The 26,000-nt window shown below is 33.9% G+C and overlaps 1 long non-coding RNA gene across 10 annotated transcripts; it reads left to right on the top strand.

Annotated features, from left to right (window-relative positions):
* Positions 1-11,957: 11,957 nt before the first annotated feature.
* Positions 11,958-15,461, top strand: LOC145057188 (uncharacterized). 10 transcript variants are annotated; one of them, XR_013686017.1, is made up of 6 exons: positions 11,958-12,947; positions 13,236-13,328; positions 13,483-13,611; positions 13,887-14,580; positions 14,905-14,975; positions 15,177-15,461. It is a non-coding gene; the product is annotated as an uncharacterized LOC145057188 (long non-coding RNA). The 10 variants fall into 10 exon arrangements; XR_013686015.1 differs by having other exon boundaries at positions 11,959-12,542; positions 12,759-12,947; positions 13,236-13,611; XR_013686011.1 differs by having other exon boundaries at positions 11,960-12,542; positions 12,747-12,947; positions 13,236-13,611.
* Positions 15,462-26,000: the final 10,539 nt, after the last annotated feature.

The following is a 26,000-nucleotide window of genomic DNA, read 5'->3' as shown; positions in this document are numbered from 1 at the left end:
AAAAGTCATAAAAATACATAAAAAAAAATATTTAGAGATCACAAATCTTTTTTTGACTTTATATTCTTTAAAACTGCACATTTTTGTATAAAGTCGCTGAATTTTTTTTAAAAAAACGGAAAAAATAAAATAAATAAATAAATAATAAAAAATCAATTTTTAAAGTTTTTTTTTCAGCGAATTTATAAAAAAAAAAAAAAAAAAAAAAAAAAAAAAAACTGCGATTTTTAAGAATATAAAGTTAAAAAAACATTTGAGATCTCTAAGTATTTTTTTTATACATTTTTATGATTTTTAGGGTTTTTTTTTTGTTTTCCATATAACTCTTTCCTATATATATATATATATATATATATATATATATATATATATATATATATATATATATATATATATATATATATATATATATATATATATATATATATATATATATAAAGAAATAACATTTAAAAAATAACATAAATACCATATCTAGTTAAATATTTTTTTCGTATACAAATACAATTTTTATGCATAAATGCGTATAATATGGAAAAAAAAATATTTAGGGTAAAAGTGTAAAAAATATATATAAACATAAGAGTAAAAACGTAGAAAAAAACTATAACCTAAGATTTTTTTTTTTTTTTTCAAAATTAGTATCATGGTAACTTGGAAAAGCTATTATCACCAGTAAAAAGATAAAAGTGAATATCTTTTTGGTAAATATGAGGCCAAAAACTGACATATAATACAACTTTAAACAAAACCGATAAAAACCTAATAACTTCAAGGTTTTTATAACATTAACCTTTTTTATTATTGTATTAAGAGAACTTCAATAGATAATCATTGTACTCATAATATTTCCAAAATATTATCTATTAACTTTTTGCCTCTAGTTTTATGAAAGAAACTGTCTTCTTTAAAAATAAAATCATGTCTAATTATGAAAAAGATATTAGATATTCAAGCTTAAATATTTTTCTCAAGTTTCTACTATAGCTATCACCGAAACCATGTTGACAACAATCTGTGTAACGCGCCCATATTATTTTTGGTCTGGGCCTAATAAATATATCTAAAGAGCCCAAAATTCTAAATTTGGTTTCGCTAAAGATACAAACCGATATACCGAGGCTATTTTAACCGGCTTCGGTTTAAGTGTCTTTTTGGATTAAGATTTATTGGATGTTGATTGTCAAAGTGATTTAATAGTAAATGTCTGGATTCACAATCCAAATCATTATCGAAAACTCACGTTAATGATTTCACGTTAAAATGGTTTGCCTTGAATTTGTTACAGATTTTGTTTAACCACATTATGTTTCAACATGGCGTCCCAACGTCGAATTTTCTTCCCCTATAAGTAGCATTTCATGTTTTTTGCATTGCGTTATTTGACTACTATTCTTCGTTTTAACTGTGTCAAAATCTTGTCAAATAGGAGCTTTCCATCATGGAGCTTGGATTATTTGCAAACTATGGTTGTGTATCGAGGAGGACCAAATGAGAGCTTGAGAACCTCAACAACTAATTGTTTTGATACCAATTTTATACGGAAAAGAAGATATACTTGACAAAAATATGGAATATAATCCATGAAATATTGAAAATTTACCGTCATGAGATTTGAGAACAAAAAGTTTGGTATATAAAACTAAGAAGTTTTATACAGAAAAGTCTCATTATTTTGGAATTTTTTTTAATGAAGTTCTAAAAAAATTGAACAGAAAAATCTCACTATTTTGAAAAAATTACATAATTTATCATTTCATGTTAAAAAAAAAAGTTTTTTTCGTTAATTTGGACAAAAATAATCGTGATTTTTCTGTTTAAAATAAAAAATTTAAGACTTTATCAAAAAAAAATCTCAAAATAAATAATAGGACTTTACCTAAAATACAAGATTAGATAACTTTTTGTACTTTATATGAAAATTAATTTATCCCTCCCCTATTTATGCACATACTATAGGTACAAAATATTAAAATTAAATAAATAAATAAAATAAAATAAATGTCTATCGGCCATGTAATCATTACGTTTAATAATTTTAAAGAACCAATAAAAATAAAAAATTATCTTCGAACTTATTTTAGCTGGGTCGAGATTTTCCTTAATCGACCCTTCGTAATAGATAAGTTAATTGGGCTTTAGTTCAATATCCATTTCCTCTTAACTAGCTAGTCGAGTCTCAGGAGCATATACCACAACTTGTACTTGTATTATACCTTATTTATATATTATATGGGTTAACTTAAAAAAAATTAATATAAATATCAAAATATTTGAAAACTTTGAAATTATAAAAAAAATAAAAAAAATAATGAATTATTATAATGAAAATATTTTTTATCTTTTAAATTTAAATAAATAAAAGAACGTAATGAGCTTTAATTTTGAGAATTTTAAAATTAATAGGTAAGTTTATTAATGAAATTGATATCCATTTATCACTACATTTATTTCAATTATTACATTAAAATATTATATGAAATTTAATAAAATAGAAAAACTCATAAAATGACATGTAAAAAAAAAAAATTCAAAATAGCCACAAAATAACATTTGGAAAATTAGATGAAAATGTAACAAGTGGCAAAAAAAACATTCATTTATTAGACATGATTTTAGTTTACATTTTTATATTAATACTAGTTTATAACCCGTGAGAACCACGGTTACAAACTTAATTAAACTTTAATACTAAAAACTCAAAATTATTAATCGGTTATTTTAAATAAATTATTAATTAAGAGATTTTTTAGTTATATAAAATTAAAATCATTGCTTTAAATAAATATGTAAAATTATATCACTTTATAATTTGTGTTAATTTTATTTTAATTTATATTCTAATGTTATTAATTTAATGTAATTAGAGTGACAAATTTAAAATTTGAAATTTGAAATGGAGATTCAATAGGTTAGCAAGTGGCATACATTAATTAAGAGACATAATAGAATGACACATGGCAAAAGAAAAATAAAATATGCATTAATTATGAGGCATAATATGGTGACGCATATCAAAAGGAGAATAAAACTATTCTTTTATTAGAATAGAGATTATTGATTGAAATTGGAAATTTTGATAGAAGATTCACAAGCTTCGTTTCATTCAATTCTTATTAAAGAACTTTCCTTTTATTCTTTTTATGTTAATTTTGTAACTCGGTAGTTTGTTTGTTTGTTTAATAATGTTTATTCATATTGCTGGTGGAGCTACATAGGGTTGCATGTATTACAGCATCCTAAAAAATAATATATATATATATATATATATATATATATATATATATATATATATATATATATATATATATTATTTGTAAACGTGATATATGTTATTATACCCCTAACTCAAGGGATTGTATCATGCTTTTAATGTCTGTGATAAAATAACTACATAAAATATATCTTTTTCGGTTACTACAACAAGTATAGAGAGAATAAGTTGTGGAATAGCATGGATGATTAACTTTATAAACAATTTTTTATTTATTTTTATTAAGAAATATGTGTTTATACTAGTTCTTAACGATGATATCATTGGTTGATTTCAATACACGACGATGAGGCAGAGTTAATTGTAACTTTTGCTTAAACTATTTCATTTTTTTTAGTTTATGACTTCAAATATTAAGAAATTCTTTGTGTTGCTATTTTGAATATTGTCAATGTTTGCACCCCATATCAAAATTCCTGATCTGCCATTGATTCACACTCATCTATTTTAATCTAGCTTGTTTAACATTTATAGATAGAAAATTACAAAATGATTATTTCTTAACTAAATCATCTATATATTTAGACAATACTATAGTAATTTTCTTATACCATAATATATATATATATATATATATATATATATATATATATATATATATATATATATATATATATTGTTGGAGAAAATCAAACCACACCAAAATAATTGTAATTTAGCATCATTGTTATCTTATATTTACTCTTATTTTGATAATATTTCATAAGATCTAATGTTATTTATAATTATATATCTAAATGTCTTTTTGTGGCATTTAATGAGCATGGCCAGATGCCGGACCTTTTCTAAGTTATAATGTCTAATTATGTTCTTTGATGCTCTTAAGGGATGATATGTTTCAATTGATTCCTGTCGTGTATTAGTTTTGAAATTCTTAGTCGAGTTGCTTATTAGGTTGCATGTTGTTAGTAATTTCATAGATGTAGTTTAGAATTAGAGGTCAATGGTAGGATGGTTCAAAGTTTCTTTTAGCATCTAAGTGTTATGCATTGTGGGGATCACTATAATGTTAGAATTTTTTACTTAACCTTATTACCTGTTCTCGTCTAATAAAGGTTCTAAGGTGGAGTTGACTATTCGGATGACTATTTGGTTCTCGATTATTCATAGTCTCGTAGAACCCAGGAAAGTATAGTTGTTTAGACCGGTTAGGGGATTCGAGTGATCAGGTTCGGCATCAGTTACCAGCCACTTCCAAGTAGGGAGAGCTATCTAATCATAATGAAGGATTGAGAAGCAATGTATCTTCTTAATGTGATTCCGTATTTAGAGGTTGATTGTGTGGTGGGCTCGGATTCAGTGGATTTCCATATTTATCAACAAAAAGGATTAAGGTTATAAGTGTTGGCACATATTTTGAGGTGGTTGGATAGGCTTAGGTTGATGGTTGTGCTGAGAAACCCTTTGTATGCTCTTATTTGATTGGGGCTTAGGGATTTGAAGCATGATCTAAACACATTATGGGGTCTAGTATTCTAGTGGTTCGTTTCATGTTGTTGTTAGAAGGACTGTTGGTGGTGTTAGTGGGATTATGGCAAGAATGTTATCGTATCGTGAGCCTAATGGGCTGGAGTGGGATAGGGACAAGAACGATATTGTGCCATGAGTCTTAAGTCCTAGTAGGTGGGAGGAATCATGATGGGATCATGAGCATGTAATGATATGTATTTCATGGGTGGGACCCACTTAATGCGGTCAGAAAAGAGTAATGTAGAGTGTTGAAGGTGAGACAATGAGTCCGATAATTCTACATGAGGCCGTGTGTTTCTAGATTTGGATGGGACAATGTGAGTTTATGTATGGCAGGTGATTTTAGATCATAAAGCAATTGGGAGATATGGTAATTGATACAGGACAGTTTTGGCAGTTGGAAGGATAGACGAGCTCTAAAAGCCATAATGGACAGGTGTCAGGTATATAGTTCCTTTTGAGGTATTGTGGATGCGTTGATCAAGGTACTCGATTTAAAATGAATATGTAGTGTTCCTTTTTGGAAACTTGTTGATTTTATGCTCAAGGGAGATAATTTTTGGAATTAGAGTTTTTAGACGGATAAGTTTCCGGTCATGGAGAGTTCCATCTAAGGATTTGTTAGCGTTGCTATAATTAGAATTGGGTAGGTTTGAATTGTTAAAGATTGTAGGGGATTGGAAGGCTCATAAAGGAATGCGGGTAAAGTACTAGGAAGGACTCGTGAAAGTGGATTTTGAGGAAAAAATTTGGATAAGGAGGAGAATTGTAACACCCTTTTCCAAAGTTGTTAAATTGTCAGTTTGAGGATTTCAAGTTATTGGGTTTTAGCATAAAAACTTGTAGTCGCGACATAAGTATTGATGTGTAGCATCGAGACACGACTATACAGAGCGTCATGATGCAAAGCCGCAAAAATCTCAAACTCTAATATGGGGCCTTGATCCCTATATAATGTCACTACCTCCTAGGGTTTCCTTTATTGGTCAACCTCCAACCCTATAAACCTTTCACCTCCAAAACCATAGCCTCTTATTCTTTCTTTCCTTGTGTTTGGTGCTTTAGAGAGAAAAATAGAAGAGTTAGTTGCTATTCTAAATCAAGTGAAGCAACTCCAGATAATTTTTACCTTCTTGTGGCCTTATCAAGCTCTATAAGTTATCAAGTGAAACGTCCCAAAAATTATAAGGTAAAAATTTCATTTTTAGTTCAACCAAAAACACCAATTATCTTTTTACAACCATTCAAAAGTATATCATAATAAAATAGTTATCAGAGTACAATCCCAAAATCATCAAGTTGCGAAACCATGGGTGGATGCACTGCGATCAAGCCGGACCCTTCCTTTTTCAACCGGAAGTACCTGAAACCATAAGCACAAAGCTTAGTGAGTTCCCTAAAATAACACATATCATACATATCAACATATAATGGGACCCGCCCATCATCGGGCCCCGCCCCACTCAGAACAGATCTGTCAGTCATCAGGCCCCACCCGATATACATACAAACACATAAACACATGCAAGAATCATAAAGATAAATAACATACAATATAATCATTAGGCCCCGCCCCGCATCAGGCCCTGCCCGGTATACATATCAAACACCATACATGCAAGAGTCAAGCGGACAACTAGCATCCTAATCATAATAAACTATGGGTCGGCATTAGTGCCTTCGACCCGCCCACAAGGTGAGGAAACTCACCTCAATCCAAGATAACCGAACCTGCGAGCTGTTGTTACCGGAATCTTCACACCAAATATAATCAAATTATCCCTAATCAATAATTAAGATAAATTCCCAAAATCCAAGGCCAAACAATATTTTGTCTTCCTAAAGGGTAAAAGACCATTTTACCCTTTCCATAACCGGTCCAACAACTCATGGCCCAACTCCCAAATGGCCCAAAATGAGTTTCTCGGGAGTACGCCCTGCGTATTGAACTCGTACACCCCGCATACTCCTCTCTGATGCGCAATGTACAAGTCGTGAAGCCTGATCCATGCCTTACGCTGAGCGTATTCCTATGTACGCCCAACGTACTTGTCAGAGGGCCAAAAACTCTCATTAAGTACTTAATGCTTAAGAAAAAACGTCCAAACTCAGATCTAATCTCTAGATAAGGTCTTCAATTATAAAGTTGCCAACTTTACACCTTTGCATGGCTTAATGGGACCCAAAACCAGTTTTTATCAATCCAAACTTATAATATGAACATCAACTTAAGCATGATTCATCAAAACCCATCAATATGACATTCTTATGGTTACTAATAACTCCATAATGGATAAATTTCTAAATTTATCCATCAGAATGGTCTAACCAATCAAGATCTAGTATTTAAGTCTCAAAAGGACCAATAATGCATTTTTTCTAACTTAGTCCATAAAGTCCAAGTCTCAAGATTTTAAATTTGAATCAATATGATGTTTAGATGGATAAAGTTTCCAAATTTATCCATAACAAGGCCACAAACTTTCAAGATCTAAACTTTATGCACCAAAGTGACCAAAACCTCATAACACCCCAAAACTAGCTGGATCTAGCAGATGCGTCATCAAGATTCAAGCTTTATACCTTTAGTGGAAAGATCAAGGTGAACAAAGTTTGGATCTACAAGCACCAATGCAAACACTTCTACAATGAGTTCCTTCTTCTCCAAGGTAATCCAAGAACACTCCAAAGCACTTAAAAACACCTTCTTTTTGCTCACGAGGCTCAAACTAGGGTTAGGGTTTCAAGAGAGGGTGTTGGAGAGGTGGAGGCTGAGAATGGAGTGGGTTTGGGGGAGTTAAGGAGCTTAAATAGGGCTCAAACCACGAAAATAGGGTTTGGGCACTGATCGCGTACGCCCGATATACTCAATTTACGCCCTGCCGACTAGGTATGCCCTAGTACTTCTAGCATACACGCTGAATACGCTCAATGTACGTAGCTTAACCCAAAATCGCCCTAACTTCAAAGGTCATAACTTCTTTATTTTAACTTCGATTTAGACAATTTTTATACCCATGGCAAGGTATTGAGAAGCTCTACAACCCTATCAACTCTCCTTTTCCTTAAAACTTACCGAACTTAAAACCAAAATTCCAAAGAGGCTCGAACAATCACTTTACGGTTATACCCTTGGGCTCCAAAGCTCCAACTGAACTCTCTGATCACGTAATCTACATTACCCACATTCAAAGGGGTCTAAATCTCTATTTCCCCCAAGGCCCGAAACCTTTTGATAACTGGTCTTTGGATCACAGCCCCGAATTATGAAACGATTTGAAACACGGTGTTACATCAAGTGCCCACCTTTAAGGCTTTTGCATGCTTGATATAGGATTTAGAGCTTAGTTAGTCCCTTTTTGTCTTGATTCATTGGAGTCTAGATAACTCAAGGATTTAAAGGTGGTTTTGGTTTTTATTCTAGACCCTTAGGGTTGTTGTGTGTGTGTGTTTAACCTCCCATTTGACCCATGTATGAAGATTGTAGCATTTTGGTCCCATTTTAGACCTAGGTTAGAGATGGATGTGTTTAGGGCATACAAATGGATAAAGTTGGAAACTTTATCCATTAAGTCATTATTTTGATGTAATTTAGAAAGCTAGAGCCTTATTTTTAAGGGATTAAGTGCTTAATAGAATAAGTATTTTGCCTCGAGAATCGCGATGCAACCAAGGAAGGTTCGCATCTTAAATATGGCTCTGATGTTGTGATTGTTTTATCGTCTGCTAGTAGCTACACGACAAAGGGCTGGTCACGGCGGGTTGACTTGTTTGACCATTAACTTTGACCTTGATGACCCGTTCACCGTTAACTTTTGACCAGATTGACTTTTGGTCAAACTTTGAAGGATATGAGTTTAAGACCAAGGATTAATATTTGGTTGATATTAGGTAGACCATGCTATTAGATTGTCGGTGGACTCGTGTGTGAGGCTTGTGGTTGATCAGCTAGCTCCAGGCGAGTTTTTTCACTATACGGTGTGTGACATTGTATGACCTATGTATGATAAGACATAAACAATGTTAGGATACGAGTATACTTGTAGACTATTTAGTCTTCGTTAAGTATGTGGTTGAATGAATGTCTAATACTGTTATGTTTCATGATTGGTTGGGTATTGGTCGTATTGGTTGACTGCCAAGTGAATGTCGTAGGGACTGTACATAATTAAAACTGGATAACCTGAGAACTCTAGTCTAAGCCTTAATCAATGGCTCTTGTTTGATTTATTTTTCACGGGTAGGATCATCTATTTTATTGTATATCTTATTTTTAGCTACATATGATTATGCATTTATAACCGTCAATATTAGTAATATCCTTGGTATGGTTGTAGTATGGCAAAGATTCAGTGCTTGTATGATAGTTAGGAGTTGATGGTTGTGCGATGGCTGATAGCCGATGGTACCATGATCATAGGGTGCCTACGGTTTTTATGCATGTTGATATGTTATGCTGGTGGATTAGCTATAATCGAGAGCCTTTGCTTGTATGAATTGTAGGTATGGTGGAATGTGTGGTATAATAGGGAATCCACTAAGTTTTGTGCTTACATTGTTAAGTTAAATGTCTTTCAGGTTGTTTGACGGAAGGGTGTGGCGTGACTGTACATTCACATCAAAGTTATGTTGTTATTAGACTTCTACTGGTTTTTGTAATTTAACTCTGTTTAAACTCTATCCTTTTGAAACTAATGAATATTATGTTATGTTTTCAAAAATGAGTTTTGAATGATTAATATGGTTTTAAATGAAAAAATGTGGTTTAAAGTTTGGATGTTACAGTGTCAGTTCTGCAACAGCATGGTTGAGGATATCGATCACGTGTTCTTTTCATGCAGCTATAGTTCAAGTTTGTGGAAATGGGTTATTGACTGGTCATCTATCTTGCAAACCAACTGATCTCTTATGTTGATGTAATGAAGTAATTGAAGATGAACACAAGAGACAAAAAAAAGTTGTAGTTGTCTCTGTTGTACTCGACTCTTTGGACAATACGGAGAGCTCGAAATGCGATAGTTTTCCAAAATTAAAGGAACGTTGTTATGTTCCTCGCAGATGACATTGTCCTTTCTACCTTTAATTGGATTAAAAATTGATCCAATATTTGTTTAAGTGATTGGTTGGTTTAATGTTTGTCCTTCATTTTAAACATTTTTGTAATTTGACTTGAGCACCTTGCTTAAGTTTCAAAAAAAAGAAAATTCTTATTTGTAGATTATCAAATATAAGCTAACTTTTCAACTAAACCCCAATTTTTCAGCTAGTCTACTAAACATAACCTTACTCAAACAATCGAGTCATAAAATTTAGCTAACAAATCTTTGGATCTTATGTTTTATTTTCACCACTAAGTGATTTTTAAGCTATGTTTGGCTGATTAGCTGAAAAACTAGTTTTTAACTACAAAGTTAGCTTTTGTCCAAGGTTTTAAATAACTTTAGGCGTAAACTTGGCGGCATTATCAAGCCTCAAGTTTTTACGAGCCATGACGAGCCACGTCGTTTATAAGGCGTGACTTAAAGCGACAAATTTGTACATAATTAATAATGTTATATATATATATATATATATATATATATATATATGTGTGTGTGTGTGTGTGTGTGTGTATATATATATATATATATATATATATATTCTCTACTATTATTCATTTTTATATGCATATATGACTTAAAACGACATTTTGTTAAAGTATGACGTCAAATACAAATCGTAAAGTCATAACACACCATGGCGAAACCATGACGAACTTTTTAGAAATTGCTTTTGTCTTACTAACCCATACAACTGATAAAGTAATAGTGTTTGGAAAAAAAAACCTAAGTTAGATGATAATTATAAAATGACATTTATTTATAGGGAAAATGACTTGTAAGGGTAACAAAGTATTAGACTTGTACAAAAAATACCATTGAACTTTTTTTGTACACATATCACCAATCAATTATAACTTTTGTACACATATGACCATTAAACTTCACCTTTGTTCAAAAAATACCATTATATTACCGATAATAATAGGTCATTAGCTACGTAGCATGCCACGTGGTATGCCATGTGGCTACTGACGTGGATTTTACTGTTTATTATGTACACATTATACCATTAAACTATTTTTTGTACACATTATACCATTAAACTTTTTTTTTGTACACATTTTACCATTAAACTTTTTTTTATACATGATTTACCATTAATGTTATATAATTTATTGAAAAAAATATCATTTTAAAAAATACATATCATTACATAAAAGTAGGTTTCCCATCACCTGATGTGGATTTTACTGATTTTCTAAATTTTAGTAAACTTATCATTATAAGTCATTTTCCTATCGGTAAACAACGACATAATTTCAATGCATTTTTTTAATCATCAATCATAATCAAGAAGAGGGGGGATTATAATAAGGTAACATGTACAAAATGTTTCATGAGTTTATAAGTGTGCCTCAAACGTAGTTTCCTAAGTAAATGACTTATAAGAATATGTTTACTAGACATTAGCTAGAATAATGAACAATTAAGTATTTCTTCGCCGCTCCAGATAAAAGTCTCAAGTTCAAACCTTATGGGTTCCAATTGATTTATGACCAACATAAATTCACAATGTAGTTGTAAAAGAAAGTCCTTAGTATCATTGTAAAAAACAAACCGTTTCCCTCAAACCTTACAAAATCAGGGAGTCACAATAGGTGATGGAAAACCCATTTTATGTAAAAATATGTATTTTTTGAAATAATATTTTTTGAATAAATTATATAAGATTAATGGTAAAATGTGTACAAAAAGTTTAATGGTAAAATATACACACAAAAAAAATTAATGGTATAATGTGTACAAAAAATAGTTTAATTGTATAATGTGTACATAATATACAATAAAATACACGTCAGCAGCCACATGGCATGTTACGTGGCTGGTGACCTACTATTACCGGTAACATAATGGTATTTTTTGAACAAAGGTAAAGTTTAATGGTCATATGTGTACAAAAGTTATAGTTGATTGGTGATATGTGTACAAAAAAAAAAGTTTAATGATATTTTTTGTAAGTCTAATACTTCGTTACCCTTACAAGTCATTTTCCCTTATTATACTATATATTAAAATTCTCTTAGCTTATCTACAGTAAACTTAGGGTTTTTTTGGTAGATTTCGTCCTTCATTTGTGTTGTGTTGGGCAGTTTATGTCATTTTCTCCGTTCTTTGTTGTCATTCTCAATCCACCGCTTCAGCTGTCCAATGGTTTTGCTCCAGCGAGGTCACTACTTCTCCTTTGCTTAAGTTATTCCACCGCCTCAACTACCACCGCTTCTTCCACTAAGACGAACCTTGAACCCACAAAAATCCAATATCGTCAGAACCTCTTAAAATCTCACCGATGCTCCCTCTTCTTCTTCCACCCCATTGCCTTTCTCTCTCGCCAAAGATCGTCTGATCGAGTAGCAACGAAAGATGCCACTGAAGAGCTGGTGACGTCGACGACAAACCTTCTCCTATTCTACATGGATTGAAGCTTCCATCTTCGATTGGAGAACATTCGGCGCCTTCGTTTCTGTTTCAGCTTAGAAAATCGATTCCCCTCCTACTCCGTCGTTTTCCTATTCCAGGTTTGGTGAGGAAAATCCCTAGCTTGGTTAATCTCCCGGTTCGCCATCTACCTTCCATCCTTTTTTTTTTCTGTTTCCGTGTACTGCCATCTGTTGGGAATGGAAGATAGAAGCATGTGTATATGCCTTTGACTCAACCGCCATCTGTCAAACGGATTTACAGACCCAATTCTTATCCAGGTATTAGTAGCCCTAGAAAAGATGTATATGCCTGAATTAGCCTACTGATTTAGAGACCAATTCTTATCCTCACTTTACAGTTCCATGTTTACTTTAGCCATATAAGGGATATGCTTTTCAACCCATGTCTTTTAATTATGTATGATTCACAAAGTGCATATATTGTCATTAAAGAACTTATTGTGATTTTGGTGTGGATGCGAGGTGGTAATGGAGGCGGGTGAATGATGGCTTGATTGGAGAAATAAGGGAGGTGGTTGACGTTTGTTTTAAGTGGGAATGATGGAGAAGTGCTGGTCAGGAGTGGGGGTGATGATGGATTAACGTGTTGTTTTCGTTGAAGGATGTTCATCGGGGTTATTTTAACTTTACCTTGGTAATTCATGAAGCTATTCCGATTCCCAGGTGCCGAATGTTCATCCCTATTTCTATATGCTTTCAATTTCATGTTTGTTTAAGTGTGTTCTTGATTTTAATTTATTTGTTCGAATATAAGAATGGGCAAGTAATTTGATTGAAGGGTTTGCTTTCATATGATGGTTGTAATTAGGGGTTTCCTTACTGAACATCCAATTAGGGTTAAATCTAATTAGAGTTAATTTTCCAGTTTTTTATTATTAAATCTACCTTTTTTTATGTGATAAAACAAGAAAGTCTTCAATTTTGACCAATCTGGCTAACTTCATTGTTCAGTTTTGTGATGCAGACAACAGTTGAAGGAAGCATGATGCTGGGCATCATGGAGCGGAATGGCGTCAACACCACTTTCATCCTCAACCGTCAGATGTGTGACAAAAAAGCCCTTTTGTTCATTGTAGTTACACACCAGAATGTCATTGCTCTTGCACAAGAATGTCATTCACACTTGGAAATATGTGACATTTACTAAGTTTAATTTTATTTTCCTATGAGATGTGTAATTATATCACTTTGTGTGTAGGTCATTACTTTGGCATTGCAGGAGTCAGCCCAGCTCTACTTGGTATGTATGTGGTTACCGTTTGGAAACTTCTTCTCAGTAACAAAAAGTAACTTGGATTTTGGAAACAAGGATTGTCAGGTTGACTAAGTAAGATGTTATAAATTTACACGATTTAATTCCTTTATTTATTAAGATCTTGAATAACATAGCCTAGCCTTCGTTGGAAATATAAAATAACCTTATCATTTCAACAACAATTGTTGGAGATATGTAATTCAAGACTATAAACAATAAAATGACCTTAGACAGAACACCAGTAATTGTTAAGATTAAAACAACACCTTTGCGCTTCTCTCTTCACCTTCTCTTTGTTAATTTTTATCATCGGATCCATATAACAGAGAACTTAATGTAATTGACAGTTACAACAGAAAGCTGGCTTTGTATAGCATCGTAGAATGAAGCTTAACGATAGACTTTACTTGCTCGGGTATTAGCCGCCAAATATTAGTAATGTAACAACTCTGAAGTAAGAATTCCTTTCCAGCATATCTTGGCACACAATCAGCACCTAGACAATCAGCAACTTCTTGAACCTTCAATCACGTGCATTTTCCCATTTAGATTAATCAGAGAAAAAGACGAAAATGCCCCTAAAAAAACTTGAGACTTACACGAGCGATTGCATTAGCAGTTTCAGTTGGCGCTATTCTAGGGCTGCTCACTATTGATTTCACCTTCAAATCAAGAAGCAATTCTGCTGTTTTTTGTGACTACCATTTATATAAAATAATATATTAATCAGACCATAATTACCATAATACCCTTTTGCATATTATCAAATTACAAAAAAAAAACTGTATAGTTCCAAGCATGTCCATAGGCATGTTACTGTTATCATGTTATCAGATTCAGAATCACTACCCTGTTAAAAAAATCTCAAGAAAACCAAATTAAGGAAATTCAGAAAACAAACAATTTTTTTTTTCACAGACTGATTTATTTATTAATATTACCTCAGGGTTTCCATGGTAGACAAGTACAATCCGATTACTAGCTTTCCTTCCTGCAGAGCTTCCAGAAGCAATAGGGGAGCTTGGAGTTTGATTTAATCTGGTAAGACATAAATATTGAGATCCACCTTCAGGTTGTGGTACAAAATGTAGCACACTTACACCACAGTTGCTTTGAAGTAAAATTCTGAAGTACTCTGTTCCTAAACCTGAACAAATTTTTTTACCATCATGAACAAGTGACTTTGATTTAGCATTTTCAGCCATTAGCTTGGAAAGGAAGAACTTCAATTTTGAAGTTTTTTGCGGTTTTCTTTCTTCAGATCGACCTTTCATTTTTTTTCCTTTTCTCTTCTTATCATTTGTTCTTTACCAAGTTATTCTTAAGCACATCCGACATCTATATATTATTGTTTCTGTATCACAGCAGGTTAAAGACCACCTTACTTGACAATCGTTGACTTTGCTAAACTGGAAGGGCTTTGAAACGACAATCAGGTAAGAAGCTTTTTTTATTTTATATGTATCTTCCTTAAATAGAATTGCTTGGCTCTGTATCTCCATTTTCTCTTTACCTTTCCGTGGCTCATTTGTTTTGTTTGTGCTTATTTTTAATAAGTTTTTTGATATAAAGATTAAAGAGTTTTTTTTTTTAGCTTCAAACTGGAATTAAACAAAAACATATGAGTTTTTCTACAGATTGTCAGATTGTCACCGTTTGTGGAGATGGTAGTGACAATGAAAGAAGACTGCTTCTTTTTCTATAACAGTTAGGCCTAGGTGATGTATTGTTGCAAAATGGTACTTCAAATTGTTCGATGAAATGTTGGAATTAAGACCTACTACGTATTTTTCTTTCAATGTGTGCTTATTGTAGTGAAGCCATATGGTATGAGAGAACTTCTGTTTAATGTTTAAATACAAATGCAAAGAGGCAAACATTACTTACTTAAAATAACAACATTTTATGGTTTTTTCGTATCATGTTGATTCCTACATTTAACAAAAATAATGTTTTTCCGCCACACCCAACCCCATCTCATCCGTAGGCACTAGATAGTTTAATAAATGTGTAACAATTACATTAAAATCTATCATCCCACTTTCAATTTTCTATAAAATATAGCCATATAGGTATGTTCCTTGGTAAAATTGTTTTTATTTTTATGGGTAGGAACAGACGGGAGCTATCATATCTGACCTAATGTTTGAGAACAAGGAACATATCTATTAGTTAACATAGGTCTTCTTTACGTGTAAATATTGAAACCGTCTAACCCCCGCGTAGCGGGGGACACCATTCTAGTTTATATAATTAAAATTGTGTTAACATCGTATTAGCCTAATAACTATTTAAAATGTCTATAGAACACCCCTTTTTACACTTTATGAACTTTATTACATAAAGACTAACTATGAAAATTTTCCTTAACGAGTCTAGTAGTTTATTGATTTATTTTATTATTTTATTTTTTTTCATATTAACTTTTTTTAATTCTTTTTGAATTACGTTTTTTTATAACTTTTTTCCCAACTTTTTTACCAAGTCTTTCAACAATTTAATTTTTTATAAATTTGTAAAAATAATTAATTTTTACCACCTTAAATGTATAAAACAAATATGTAAAAAAATGAATTTAGAAAGAAAAAAAAGAGAGAGTTCTTAAAGACCCATATATAAGAAGACTTAGAGAAAAAAAAAGGTTTTAACATGAATTTGAGAAAATTTTATATAAAAAAAATGTGAAACAGTTAAGCATTACAGAAATATTTATAAAAAAATGTTGTAAAAACTAGAAAAACTAAATTTTAGAAAAAAATATAAAAACCATAAAAAATTGATATAAAGATATATTTGGAAAATTATATAAAGGCCCTAAAGGCTTATTTAATAAGACATCTCGATTTCATTTATTTTTTTTAAAGTTATCTTATAATTTATTTTAGGGGTTTTACAAAACATTTTATTACAATAAGTTTGAAAAATCAGATGACTTAAACCGTTATATGCGTAAAAAACAAACTAAATTCGTGATTGAATATTTTTGTACTTGAGTATTTTTTAAATTGGTATTTAGAATTAAATTTTCATTTAAATATATCTCGTTTTTCTTTGTCTCTAAATTTCTCATTTTACAAGTCTCGTTTTGAGTTGGTATATTTTTTATATGAAACAAATAAAATTCAAAATTGTATTTCAAAAACAATATATATATATATATATATATATATATATATATATATATATATATATATATATATATATATATATATATATATATATAATTGTTGACCACTATGACTCAATATAGCCAACACCTAACATATCATCATAAACATCAAAATCTTTTTGAGGATTTTAAAAATTAATAGATCATTCAATGTGTTGACCAGAAATATAGTAATTTATAAAATTATAAATTGACTTATAAAATATAAAGACTATGCATAATACTATTTTATTCTTGTTTCAAGATATTTTCTATCTTATTCCATGTTTACTGTTTCATGTTTCATGTTTGCTTTCCTAATTAGAGGGCACAGAAAAAGATTGATACTATATTATATTCTTTTGTAAAAAGAAAAATAGCATTGATTAATAACCAAGTATATAATATAATTTTATTATAGTTTAATGATTAATCATAACCGATTTTCTATTCATCAACCAATAATTTTCGAAAGTCAATAAACCATGTTAAGACCTAAAAGTAAAAATTCAAAATTAAAACTTTTCTTCCATTCAAAGTCAAAAAGGTAATGATAGAAAATCATTGAAGTAGAATTATGTGTAAAAGTTTCAAACTTAATTATGGAATTTGATTTCAATGACGGGGAAGAAAGTTTATTTCATATTTGACTTTTGTTAAATACCGTCATTATAATTTGTAATTGTTTTTTTTTTTTTAATAAATTACTCCATTTTTAACAATGAAATCATGAGAATCTATTAATGGATATTGATTCAAAATAACTTTGTGTTTCGTTTGTTCTCTCCATATAATACGCAAGAACATTGTACATTTTATTTCCATTTTGTTACATTTAGAAATGTTGAAGTCAAAATCATACAAGCTCAAGTTAAAATAAATTCAACAAATGATCCTTATGGTTTGGGAATTCCTAACTTCTAATTTTTTTTCCTCGGAATGTCCATATTGTTTTGTTTTGTTGCATCTTTAGTTCATTACAAACCTGAAAATGTTATATTACCCTCATGCATATCTTTTATCATTTAATTCATTTTGTGTATAATTATTTATATTGGTATTCTTAAAAGTCTGATCCACCCTGACCCTCCCCCCCCCCCCCCCCCCCCCTCCCTCCCCCCCCTTTACCGTTACCCTTATATATTACCCTCATGCATATCTTTTATCATTTAATTCATTTTGTGTATAATTATTTATATTGGTTCTTAAAAGTCTGATCCACCCTGAACCCCCCCCCCCCCCCCCCCCCCCCTACCGTTACCCTCATATACTCCTTCATTGTCCCTTTCCCTTTATATTTTCTCTCATTCTTCATCCCAAACCAGGTAGCACTATCACACTAGAGATCTTTGATAAACCAATATAGATTTCAAGGGACTCCTTGCCATTTTGGGATGAAAAAAGTGTTGGTGCAAAAGGATTTTAAAGGTGTCCAACAGATTTCAATGGAGGTAAGAAAAGCTCTGCCACAGATGCACTACACAGACGTATAATTTTGTGGAGATGCACATAGAGTGTAAAAAGAGGCATGTGAATTTAAACCACAAAACAACGACGCCGCTTGCAAAATTTCTCATGGAAGTTGTTCCTACTGTCTTTGTGAACGATATAGACATGTGTGAGTGGTGATTTACAGGTGAGGTATCTATAGGTGGGTTGTTTTTGTCATCCTTACTTCGGTGGTACTCCAATTTCAATTTTGGCTTTCAAGATCTTTGGGAGTTAATGACTTTGTACTCCAAATTAATTCCATATTCTTGTGTAACGTCCCAAAAATATCGATAAAAAATTTCTTTTATAAACCATTAATTTCATTTACTCATTTGTTCCAAAACCAGTCAAAGTGAATTGTATTTTCCAAACATCTAAGTAAACAAATATAATTAGTGCGGAAAATCTATCAAGGGATGTTGTACAATCAAGTCGGGCCTTATCCTTTGAAACTGAAAGTAGGTGAAAAATGTTAATCCACAAATTGTAAGCACGAAACTTACTGAGTTCCCCAAAATACCACATACGATACAAAAGAGCCCAACCCAACATGTCAATGGGCCCAGCCCAACATACATACAAATGGGCCCAATCCAATCATGCAAATGGGCCCATACCAACATATAATCAATGGGCTCAGCCTAATCATGCAAATAGGCCAAGCTCAACATACATATAAATGGGCCCAACCCAAGATATAATAAATGGGCCTAACCCAAGATATAATGAACAAGTGTAGCCCAACTTACACATGCAAGAGTCACAAAGATAGCTAGCATCCTACACAGTATAATGAGAAGATTCACCTCAATTTGTAGACAGACAATCACACATACTCGAGTGCTAATATGGGAACTCCTCACACTAAACGTATACGCATTAAAATCTCAATCAATAACTAAGGTAATAATCCACATTCAAAGCATCTTGACTTATAGTTATCCTACTTTGGATAAAAGTCTATTATTCTCCTTTCCAAGACTAAATCCCAATACAATTGACCAAAAGTCAAACTAGTAAAAAGTCATCGGTCAACCCTTAGTTGACCTACGCTCAGCGTAGCATACATCTCTACGCTCAACGTAGAGGACCTTCATACGCTCAACGTATAGGATGTTACGACTAATGTAGCCTCAGAAGTCCAAAACTCCGTTATGCTCTTAACACAACAACCCAATCCCTTAAACTTTCAAATATGGACCTTTGTAATGTATTAATGGATAAAGTTACCAACTTTACCCATTAAGACACTCCCATCAAGCAAGATCTAAACTTTATGCACTAAAATGACCAAAAATGATAACATAACTTGCATCGCTTAAAGAACAAGCACTAAAACGTAACTTTCCAAGTCCAACAAGTCTCAAGAGTGTTCTATATGGCTTAAAAGGTGTTGGAGTTTCCTCGACTCCCAAAACACAAGCTTAAGGGACCAAAATGTGACAAATATGACAAATAACTATATCTATGAAACCAATGAGCAAGATAAAATCTTTTTACTCACAATGGTCCAGAAATGAGGCAACCTTGTTGGATCTATACTTGAACCCTTCTTCTAAGCACCTTACAAACACCTTGATCTTTAAGATTCACAGACCAAATGAACAATATAAGCTCATAAATGATGCCAAGGCTCAATACAAGCAAGAAAGGATATATGGTGATGGAGAATGGTCATGGGAAGGTTTCCAAGAAGTTAGAGGCTGTAAATAGGGCTCACAACCCCACAATCAGGGTTTTACACAGCAACAGCTACATCCTACGTAGCATAACCTACGCCCCATGTAGGTCCTTAAACTCGCGTCCAAAATTGCACACCTACGCCCAACGTTGCTTTCTTACGCCCCGCGTAGGGAAAAATTCCCGATTTCCTATTTAACTTCAAACAGCCATAAATTCTTCGTTTCAACTCCATTTTTGAAGTTCTTTATATGTACAGAGAGCTACTAAAGAGCCCCAAAATCCTATCTAGTTACCGTTGGCTTAAAACATGTTGACCTAAAACCATAATCCATGCAAGAAGCTCGACATATAACTTTTCTCATTTACCCTTTGGTTCCAACACACAAATCAAGGGCTTAGGTATCATGACATATTTTATCAACATTAAATAAGGTCTAAACTTTATTTTCTCAAAGCCCAAAACCGTTACATGATCGATTTATGATCCATAACCTTGAATCAAGAAACGTCCTGGAACATGGTGTTACAACTCTCCCCCATTTAAACTGGATTTCATCCTCGAAACTCGTCTCGGTCGGGATATCTGAAAATGACACAAACTAATTCCATAAGCTCCTTCCAGCCAATTTGAATTCAAGGCATACATGAAGAAACTAGAGAGACCACCCGGAACACCATAACTGCCAATAACAACCCAACAACTTGAAAACACTCAGTTGCACTTTTGCCTCTCCTCCCTTAACTGTAGGACCCAACTCACAACGAACCTATTCTAATCGGGGAAACTCTCAAAACTGGAATTACAACCCAATTCCAACAATAAACTCCCAAAACCAGGAACTCATCGGTCTAAACTATAGAAACCATGCTCTAATACATATGACCATTCTTTCGATGTACTTACCCCTAGTCCATGACTATGATCACCACCAAACCATGCTTAATGAATACTCGAAACATCTCATCAGTGAATTTTCGACCAATCTCAACTTAGGAAATAATGCCCAAAGGGCCTCAATACACACTTGACTTCCTGAAAAGTCATCACTGACCCACCGCTCCCACAAGCATAACCATTGTCAATCCAAAAATCTCGCATAACATCAGTTTTTGTATAATAACTTTTGTGTACAACCTGGTGAATATAATCTAAGGGACCTTCCATAAATTCCATCAATGATGACTTAACTCATGCAAAACCATTCTCATAAAACGAACAAGAACTGTCAAAGAAGAAACTTATTAAGGGAATTCTGATAAATAACTGTGACTTTTCTAACAAGTTAGCATCCTACGAATATCCGACCCAAAGTTGTCCGCCATAAAGCCCCCAGTAGCAACACCAAAATATTCCAGCTAACCCTCATCGAGAGGAGCTAATTTCTTAATCACGATTTGAAGACTCCAAGGTCATGCCTAACAATCCTAGAGAATAATTCCATACCACACATCAACCATGCTTGACCAAAATCTTTAAGATCCGATTTTCCAAGATCTTCCCGACCTTGCTTTGCCTACTAGTCAACTGAACAACATAGTTGACGGCTAACCGTCATCAACACTAACCTCGCATACCCATGCGAGATCGAACTCTAAACTAAAACTAAACAACAAATACTAAACTAGTCTATACAACTACTCTGATCTAACAGCTCCCACGATCGATCAAAGGAAATATCTTATCAAACAAAGGCGAGTCTGTTTCAATCTGTGTAAATGATCAGGTCCTCCCATAGTCTTACAATCAATTCCATTGATGGAGCCCAACTGTAGTCTTTCCCGCCGTGGTCCAACCTTGGTCTTCGATATGTGAATGTTATGGTCCAAACCTGGTCTTCGATATGTGAATGTTATGGTCCAACCCTGGTCTTCTATATGTGAATGTTATGGTCCAACCATATTCTTATAATCACTTCCGGCCTATTTCAGACATGTGAATGTTACGACCCAAATCATAGTCTTACAATACTTTCACGATTACAGTTGGTTGTTGAATATTATTCCTTACATAAGCTTCAATTCAGACACAACCAAAACCAACTATCCTCCTTTCCTTGAATATGAAACTTCGGGATGACCTGTACTTGGGTAATATCTCCATCTAACCCAAGCAATTCCTCCCCACTTGGATTGGCTAGACTTTGACGACTTCATTTTCACTAGAATTTCCAAGCCAATCAAATAACCTTACTATCTGGTTCCTAGCATCCACGCCTGACATCACCAACATAAGAGAATATGTATTCTTCGATCAACACTCAAGAGCTCCAACGTATGACTACAACCTATTGTGACGAGATCCGAGAGTTCCAACTTGTGATTACAATCTTATAAATAAGCAACCCAAACATAAAATCTTCCTAAATCATATCAATATCTCAATCTTAGATAAACCGAACTGATCCCACTAATGCACAACTCATCTAATAAAATTCCTCGATCGGAGGAAGATTCCAAAATGAACCAGAATGTTGATAGAACCTAGATTGGGTCAACTCGAATGCCAACCATGCTGACATGACTTGTTAAAGATGGACTCTTCGTAGATCCTAAAATCGCATCTGAAAAATTGAAAAACACCTCCCCGACATCCGAACTTCCAATAACCAAGAACAGTTGTTAAGATTGGGCCTACTAGAGACAATGATTCCTTAACTAAACAATCAAGAGCATACATACACAGAGACCAAGATATACATCTTATAGAACTTGGCAAAGAGTTGACGCATCAACTGTACCTTCCACTATTACTGCTTGGAAACCCTCAAATGACTCCCAGATGTTGATGAGGAATGAAATGACCAATCGATCGGCAATGCATCGACAAGTAATCCAATGATCCAATATACTTACTAAACAAAGTCCATAAAGAACTACACATACCAACTCTGAATTCTCTTAACAGATCAACAACTGCCCAATGTAGACCATAGATAACGATATATACAATGGGGTAACAAATCCATCAACAACCGATACTCAACTAGAGTGGTTCACTCGCACCTCACTTAAAATCCCCAGGCATTTCCAGCAGGAACTGTTGGCCACAACGAGATTGCTGCCCATCAGTTTCCTGTTGAGAGGACAACATATGCGTTCTTGAAGACGTAAGCCTGATGAGAACTTGCTCTACAAACACAATCTGACACATCCTTAAATTCTTTTGCGACCATGGAGGACTTCAGTGGATCCTTGATAAATGCCACGGGAAAACTTCCTAACCACAAGTACTTTCGTCATCTTATGAAACATTAACCCTGCACCAAAACCTTGCACACTTGAATCGTAGATTCCCTCGACCCATCACAGTAGGCCCATATAATCGAGCAGATTGAGAATCTTCCAATCATAAAAAACTATTTATCCCCCGCTTTGGGTTCGAACTACTGATGTGTGCAATCCCAAAGCCCAGACCAACTCACCCATGCACACTGTAACATTTGCATTCCAAGTATTTTTTTCTTTTAGCCCTTAACCTTAAAAAACTCTTGCATTTTGGTCCCTAGCTGAGTACGTTGGGCATATGCTAGGAGTACGGTAGGCGTAATGGCTCGATGGCTTGGTCGCGGAGGCACCCACATATGTGGGGCGCACGTTGAATTACCTGGGGCGTACAGTCGCCTGGGTCCAACCCTAATTTTTTGGTTTGTGCCCTATTTAAACACTTTAAGTTGCTCATGGACTTTCCCCTAAGAATGACACCCTAATTGTCTTTTGAGTGTTTTGGGATTGGAAGTGAACTTTGAAGGTGTTTTTGGTGGTCTTGAAAGAAGAAAAACTCTTGGAAGTTGCATTGGTGTGGATAGAGGTTGTGGATCTAGAATCCTCACTAACTTAGAAAGCTTTTGGAGGTATAAAGCTCTTGACTTGATGGTTCTTTTGATAGATCTAGTTAGGGGTTGTTTTTATGACTTTTATGGTCCTTTAAGTCATGCTTGAGAGTATGAGCTACTCCATATGCTAGATATGGTAGATCTTAGCATTTTTGAGGTCTCTTGTTCATAAAAAATGCAATCTTGATGTGTTATTGTAACGTCCCAAAAATAAAACCCAAAAATTTCATTTTTAATTTCATAAAACAATGTCTAAGAGATCATCAAAAGACCCCAAATGTAACAAGTTTATCAAAACATCATAATATTAGAGTAAACATCAAATGCAGAACAAAACGTATGTGCACTGAATTCACCCCGAGCTCTTCCCTTTTGCACCAGAAGTACCTGAAACATAAAACTGAAAACCGTAAGCACAAAGCTTAGCGAGTTCCCAAAATACTACATACCATACATACAAAAATAAACATATAATGGTCCCCGCCCGTCATCGGTCCCCGACCGACATTGATCCCCGCTCGGTATACAGAACGGTCAGTCATCGGGTCTCGCTCGGTAAGCATATAAAAATATAACATATAAACACATAACACATGCAATAATCACAAACATACATAACATAAAAAATGGTCATCGGGCCTTGCCCGGTAAGCATACGAGTACATAACACATGCAAGTGTCACACAGACATCTTGCATCCTAACATAACAAAATCATGGGTCGGCATTGGTGCCTTCGACCCACTAAACATGGTGAAGAAACAGAACTCAAATTGTTGAATATCTCAGATAAAAGCTTGGACTGCCGATTCGGAAAATCCCCGCGCGCTAGCACCAATAAATAATACTAAATTAATAATTGGTTCACAACCCAAAGCTAGGGTTCAATTCTGATTGTTTAAGACTCGGGGTAAAAATTTTACTCTTTCTTCACTTGGCCCAAAATTCGAAGCCCACCAATAGCATCAAAAGCCCACTAAGGCAAAACTATCTAATCGGCCTAAAATCCATCTTGGGCCTAATACAAGGAGGCCCAAACGCCTAGAAGATACCCAAGGTCCAAATGGACCCAAGCACCAAAAAGGCCCAAATACCGAAAACTAAGGCCCAACAAGGCTCAACTGCCCAGAAACCACATCTCACATCGTGATCAGCCTTGTTCACATCGTGATAGCTCACTCAATCAGTTCCCAACTCGTCATGACTCAACACAGTCAACTTAGTCAAGGAAAAGTGAACGGGGCTGCCCTCACGTCATAAGAATCCTTTCTCACCTTATGAGCCCCAAGCAGATGACCAGAAACGGGACCAGCGATTCTCACATCATGAGACCTTGTGTCATCACATCGTGAGAACAGTCTGATGCTAAAATTTCAACTTTTAAGTCCTTAACCCATCAAGCCTTCAATCCTATTTCTTTCAGAAGCTAACAAGGACTCCAAAGGCCAATAAAAACGACTACTTGATTAACATGCATGCCCCAAGCATGTCCTAAACCCATCTTAGGTCAAAATGACAAGAAATGGCACCAAACTAAACCCAGATTCGTAAATTACAGCCACACTCCAGATCCATAAGACTAAATCATAGAGAATAACTCATTGATCCATAAAGTTGCCAACTTTATGGATCCCAAGCATGCAATCCAATGCAATAAGGAGCTTAGAACTTATATCTCTCAGTTTGAGCTCATAAAGATTGGATCTTGGATACTTACATTGGTCCAAAATGTGCACAAGATGATGATGATGAAGCCTCCTTGTTGAACCAACACTCTAGGAACGTCTTCTTCTTCTTCTACTACTAGCCTCCTAAACACTAAAATGGATCCAAAATCACAAAGATGGATTAGGGTTAGGGTTCTCTGAGTTAAGGGAAGGTGGAGGCTGAGAAATGAACCCTAAAAACCGAGATAAGAAGGATTAAATACGTAGGAAACCCTAAAACTCTGTGGGTTTGGGTTGTAGTGGTCCTCACATCGTGAGCTCTTATTACTCACATCGTGAGCTCAGTCCCAGATGGAATCTTCATGCGACCCTCCTCATGTCGTGACCCTCCATGCCTCACGTTGTGAGGACCCCTATTTCACCAAAATCTAACCTTTTGACCCTCTGAAACCCTAATTCGATTCATCCAAGAAAATGGATGTTACAACTCTCCCCCACTTAAATTAGATTTTGTCCTAGACATCACTCCTTACTACCTACCAGCCACACCGGACAACTAGAACACTTCATGCACTACTCCTGAAGAAAAAATTACCATTGTGCCTGAAATTCGAAACTCTAAACCTTGTATGACTCCCTG

Source organism: Lactuca serriola, chromosome 6, assembly GCF_051521515.1.
Source record: "Lactuca serriola cultivar US96UC23 chromosome 6, Lser_US96UC23_V15, whole genome shotgun sequence".
Taxonomy (NCBI): Eukaryota; Viridiplantae; Streptophyta; class Magnoliopsida; order Asterales; family Asteraceae; genus Lactuca; species Lactuca serriola.
This window is presented reverse-complemented; position numbering and strand designations above follow the sequence as displayed.